General features: G+C 40.1%; 1 long non-coding RNA gene across 1 annotated transcript; it reads right to left on the reverse strand.

The window, feature by feature from the left end:
- Positions 1–209: 209 nt before the first annotated feature.
- LOC113308438 lies at positions 210–3,255 on the reverse strand. The gene is made up of 10 exons (XR_003339792.1): positions 3,102–3,255; positions 2,941–2,973; positions 2,589–2,674; positions 2,314–2,378; positions 2,047–2,159; positions 1,839–1,952; positions 1,141–1,581; positions 1,009–1,063; positions 632–696; positions 210–504 (listed from the first exon to the last, which is right to left on the reverse strand). It is a non-coding gene; the product is annotated as an uncharacterized LOC113308438 (long non-coding RNA).
- Between the last annotated feature and the right edge of the window lie 3,275 nt (positions 3,256–6,530).

Here is a 6,530-nt window from a genome sequence, read left to right on the forward strand (position 1 = left end):
TAGAAGAATTTGTATACATCCCCTAGTATTTGATACTTAGAAGAATTTAAGTTCTTTTTTGTATAAATCCTTTGTATGAATCCATTTGAATGTGATAAGAATTGATTGAATGGAGATGAATTTGATTGAAGAAAATATTGTTGATTGTCAAGGATAAATGGAAGGTGTATGCAGGTGGTTATTTGGAATTCCGGCGTATTCCAGCCGAGAATGAGCTGTCGGTCAACTTTGACCTGGTCAAAATTAGTCATTGCCGACTGATTCTGACCAGGTCAAGGTTGACCGGCAGTAATTTTTTTACAGTTACAAAAAAAATCGTAACGGCTTCAGCTTGTTACAACGTCCTGTTACTAAATAAAATTGGTAACGGATGGCGCATGTTACGACAGTGCCATGTAGTAACGGCTCTAACCTGTTACAAGGGACGTTACAAAAGAAAAATCATAACGGCTAGTGGGCCGTTACGAAAAAATTGTAGTTCCCCTTTTCGTAACGCTCGAAAACCTGTATGATTCGGAAAAAATGGTGTAGTGAATAGACTTACTTAAAGTTATGACCAAAATGTTTGTATTAAGTTTATAGTAACCATGTTAATCAAATATGAAACCCAGGGTAGCCCCAGTATACTCACTGATAGGCTTTCCAATTCAAAGCTCAATCTTCTCTTTAAGGAACTGGATAAGCTTGTTGTGCCATCTGCAAGCATGAAACAGAATAAGTGATTGCAACCAATGAATCAACACAATCAGAGCTATCTATAAGAGGTGGCGAATTATACGAAGTGAAAAAGGGTGAGGAGTTAGAAATATATCAACCGTAATAAATCCATAAGGAAACTGAACCCACTTCCTTCCATGGTAATAGGACGTTGAGGGTTGCCATTTTGTTCTATATATGATATATATGATAGTTGAATGCCTGATGCCATTGTGCATATACTTATTTTCAGTTGATTATATTATATATTACGATTAACAATTTATAGGTTTTTCTATCCAAAGTACATACCATTTTCTCAATGCACTCATTCCTCATATTGGATGTACAATTTGTGATACTTGACCTGCAATGCAAATGATTTAGTTGATTATACTGGAAAAAACTAAACTATCTACATGTTTGTCTATCTAAAGTACATACCATTCGCTTAGTGCATTCCATCCGGATGCTATAGAATGCTTTGATGTCTGCCTCGAATATGCTTTACATTTTGTTGATAACCAACTTGCATTGCAAATGTCAGTGCAGATTAACAACGAAAGATGATGAAAACTGAAAACTTATATGATGAAATTAATAATTAGTGCTTTAAAACAACATGTAAACTACACCCAGGTGTTAACATAATTGGAAGATATGAAAGATCTTGGCACTATGGATTTTATCAGTTTGGAATGCTGCTTGAATCGACATTTCTCATTGTTGCAAGTACACTGAAAACTCAAGGCAAGTTGGCAATGTGTATATATTGTTAGACACTAATATCTTCAAAACATTTATCTAAGAGCCTCTTAAAGTTCCTGCATATCATCCGTAGTAGTAATGCCTTTTGCATATTGCTGCTCCAAACAATCACAAATTCTGCAAAGAACATAAATCAGATGAAATACAGAATTGGGTTAACCATATTAGTTCAGTGTAACACTGCATAAGCATAGGTCAAGGTACGCAAATATACCAATAAGGAATTCATGGATAATTAAATTAGGAATTCATAACTAGCAGTAAAAATAAACTAAACTGACCTAGTCCATGGAACCCAATCAAATTATAGTTAGTATGTAGAGCATTGCCTTTCATATACTATTTATTACTTGAATTTTGAGCACAAATATCACCTGACATTTATGATCCAAACTATTGTCCGGATAACATTTTTTGGTCCAGACTACTGTCTGTTTCCTCTTGCCATTCTTCAACTTCTTCTTCCTCCTTTAGCTGCAGAATTATAACTAAACCAAAAACCACAAATGGAAATCAACAATTCCGTTTAGAGATAATAAAATCAAATTTACATGTCTATAATGGCATGTTATAGATGCTCACACAATGTTTTGATAGCAATTGAGCATGTTTATCCAAGAAATCCATGCTTATAAACTTAAGTGGCAGCAACAAAACATTCAAGAGTGTTCATTAAAATTCAAAAGTTGTTAGGTCTGCACATAAAAAAACATCTGTCAGTATCTATTAGTAGCCCTAAAATAGAATACAACCATCAGTACATATTAGTATCCCTAAAACAGAACACCACATAATCGAAATGCATTACAACATTATAGTAAGAGACGGAAACTGGAGTTTTGACCTTACCAGAAAACAAGAGACTCACTGCAATTTAATCCATAAAACCCCCAAACCACACTTGATTACATCACCTACATATTTAACGGGAAAAACAACTGAACAATCAGTGCCAAAGTAAAAAATAAAAAAGCATGAAACAGGTGGAAGCTCAGAATTATCTTCCTCTTCTAAAGAAGCAACAGAAAGTGAATCAAACAAAAGTATTGCAATAAGATAAGAAAAAAAAAAAGAAAAAAAATCTAAAGAAGCAACAGAAACCAAGTTGCTGCTTAATTTCATACCTACAGCAGGGGAATCAACACCCAAATTAATCTTCCATCTTCCTGCTCAAAAGCATGGAATTTTACCCTCCAACACCCTAGTGAAACTGAAAATTACATTCAAATGAATCAAACAGTTATCTAAAATAAAAAAAAAAAACCTAAAAATTACATTCAAATGAATCAAAGAGTTATCTAAAATCAAAATAGAAAACCTAAAAATTAAATGAGAACCCATTAAAATCCTTTTGCATGATAATGCAAATTAGATCGATCATTATCAGGCTTAGGGTAAACCCTAAATTCTGAAAAACCAATTACTAATCACCGGAACCAATTAGATTCAAAAGAGACTCAGTTAAAATATCAATACCTCATAAAATTAGTTAACAAACGACATTAATCTCTGCAACAAACAAAAAGAAAGTTGATTAGATTAGACAACAAAAGAACAAAAAAAAAACAACAACTAGGGCTCCGAGAAGAGAAACGGGAGAGATGTCTTTCGCGAGCTCAGGTTGAAAAAAAACAAACCAAGAATGCGAAAGGAGATTCACAGAGGAAGAAAGTGTAAGAGAAGATTGAGAGTTAGGGTTATGGATTTTCGGCTGAATAGGGTTTAGGGAGATTCACAGAGGAATAAAGTGGAAGAGAAGATGGGAAGTTAGGTTTTGTTCTACGTTTTTGTTCTTTCGATTTTTGTTCTTTTTATCTTTCTCTGATAAATTTGTTGATTTTGTGAGTATAAATCGTTTTTTCTCTCCTTTGAGGAAAAGTGAAACGGATCAATTCTATGAGTGGGTGAGGGTCACCATCGAAGGAGAAGGGAAGTATTCCCACCATGCGACGCATGGCCTCGCATGACTTAGGATTTTAAATGAGTTAAATAATTATTTTTCTTCAAGGATGCAAAAAAGACATAGCAGGGTCAATGGGATTGTGCCCATGAATCTATTGTTGAAGTTGCACGGTTCCAAGTTCCAACCGAGGCAGGGTGCCTTAATCTAACACTCACAAAAAATGGGGTCGATGATCAAACACACAGTGTGGAATTCTCTAGTGTTACAATAAGTAACAGCTAGGAAAGCAGATTCAACATTTAATACGAAAAGCTTTATTGGATGCCCTGGCTGCCTGATGCCACATTGTGATTGCATGGTGCAAGTGGATTCAATCTAAAGTATGAATTCATTTGGAGTGATTTGTAGCTCTGCTAGACTTGCGTACATATTTTTTCCTGTATTGATGTTTATCCGAGCCTGCATAATCTTGAAACACGATCGACAACAAAACAGTCGACAACACCGGCAGGAAGAATCCTGGGCAGTGGGTGGAGGCATGGAAACTGTCAATGAGTAAGACGACCTAGGCCGAGACGATGATCTTTCCCTGAGAGGACTAAGGAACAACCCGAGCCAAATGAGACCAGGGGACATGATAGATGGAATGAGTGCATCGGACACAGAGGACGACGAGGAAGCGCAAATGATGCGAGAGGACCGTAGACGAGCAAGGCAACGTGCAGAATATCGATTTTCCTTGGAACAAAAAGGCGAGAGGCTCAGACAAGTGCATCTAGAATTGGGAAACACCACCAGAGACATCCCACCAGTCGTAACCGCTCCCCCCGTAGCTCTTCCTGTGGCACCACCGGTTCCACCACCCAGCATGATAGGGAACCATGTAAATGGTCATTCCAGTCACGAAAGCACCGACACGACATTGCTAGCAATTATGGCCAACCAGAGAAGACAGGAAGACATGATGAGGGAGTTGCAGAGAAGGAATCTGGCACTAGAGAATGAAGACTATCAACTTCGGAACCAGAGATCTGGGTCACGAGGGTCATCGAGCCGAGGAGATTCCATCAACCACACCCGATCAGGACGAAACCGAACTCCACCCCTTGTCCGAGGACGCGTACCCGAACCTAACCGTACAAGAAGTGGGTACGGCCCTTCGGAGAACTCCTCAACCGGCAAAGAAGTGCATAACAGGAGACCCGAGGCGGTGACTGAGGCCAAACTCAAGCAACTTGAGGAGATGGTTAAGAAATTGGATGGAGATGGCGAGGACGATAAGCTGGCAGAGGTGATTAGCGAAGAACAGAAAACCCCATTTACCAAGGAGCTTGAACGAGCACCATTCCCTCCGAAGTGTACACTCCCAACCTTCCCTTCCAGGTTTGATGGCACCGGCGACGCAGGAGAGCACATCAAGATGTATAACATGTCCCTATTACAATGGAAGAACTATGATGTGGTTATGTGCAAGTTTTTTTCGGAAAGTGTAGAAGGCGAGGCGAAGAACTGGTTCTATACTTTGCCCGATGAGTCCATTGGCAATTATAGCGTCCTAATGGAAACATTTCTCGAAACCTATATGCATAACAGCATTGCTCGCCCAAGGGTAAATAAGCTATTCACACTGACACGAAGGTTCAGGGAACCCTTAAGATCTCTAATGGACAGATGGAGGAAGCTGTGTACCGATATCATGAAGGTACCTCTCGACCAACAGATCTTCGGGTTTGAAAATTCATTAGGAAAGTCTGACCCTATTTGGATAGAAATGTACACTGAGAAATCACAAACGTTAAGGGAGATGAGGAAGATGCAGGAGCGTTACATCGCATTTGAGCAGATACAAGAGGGCGCGCAGGATAGAGGAGTACAAGAAGCCAGCGAGGCGATGGAGCCTATCCCTCAAGAAGACCCAAAGCGATCAGAAAAAAGGCCGATGGCACCACAACAAGGATCGGGAAAGAAGGAATGGGTTGAGAAAGGAAAAAAAGCCTCGTCATGAACTAAGAACATACACGTCTCTGAGCACACCATTGGAAGAAATATTCAAGGAAGTAGAAAAGAGAAATGACATCAGATACCCAAAGACTAGGGGATCCAGTTTGACGAGACAATAAACCATCCCGAGTTTTGTCATTACCATCAGTACCGAGGTCACTCGACTAAAAATTGTCGAGAGGTAAAAGACATTGTCCAGCATTTGATCCGAGATGGGTACTTACGACACTTTGTTAAGACAACGCCGATCTCTACCTAGCCCGATGCTCCCGTGCATCAAGTGAGGATCGACCGAGGAACTCAGTTCATCTGCAATACCATCTCACACTCGGAAACTCAAGGGTTCGACTTAGGGACCAGCATTACTTCTAGAATCCACAAAAGGGATCGGGCGGGAAAGGAGATCTTTAGTGTAGCAAAAACTTTGCCTATGGAACCCTGGATGATGCAACCGATCACCTTCTCAGCAAAAGATGTCCCATAAAATGTCCAAGCACATGGAGTTCCCTAGTGATCACGCTACTCATCGAGGAATAGGGAGTGAAAAGAATACTGATGGACAGTGGGAGTTCAGTCGAGGTCCTTTTGTACGACACGTTTAAAATAATGTCGCTATCTGATGACATTTTAATCCCTTCAACTTATCGGATCTACGGATTCATCGGTACAGTGACCGTGCCCAAGGGAGAAGTCACTCTCATAGTCTCATATGGAGAAGGATATTTGGACACACTTACCACCTTTTGTGTAGTGGGTGTCGTATCGCCTTCTGAGGCAATTCTCGGCAGGCCTTGGATCGCGGGCATCAAAGGGGTGGCGTCAGAATACCATCAGAAATTAAGGTTCCCATCTTACCGGGGGGTTGTGGAAGTATTAGGCGATCCCCAGGCTGCAAGAAAATTCATGCAGCTGGATATTCAACAAAACGAAGAAAGGCGATCAAGACAGTGCCGAGAAAAGAACAAAGCTAAGGAATCTAAAGCAACAGAAGAATTGGAGAAGGTACTCTCACAAGCCATCACAGCCTACGAAACAAGCGAGCAAGATATATTATAGCAATCAAAGGAGGCGACGTCGGTCGAGGAATCAAATCCCAACTTCTCGGCCTTAGAGTCTACCCGACAGATCAACTTAGGGACCGAGGAGGAACCTAAGTTAGTAA

Source organism: Papaver somniferum, chromosome 9 (assembly GCF_003573695.1).
Source record: "Papaver somniferum cultivar HN1 chromosome 9, ASM357369v1, whole genome shotgun sequence".
Classification (NCBI taxonomy): domain Eukaryota; kingdom Viridiplantae; phylum Streptophyta; class Magnoliopsida; order Ranunculales; family Papaveraceae; genus Papaver; species Papaver somniferum.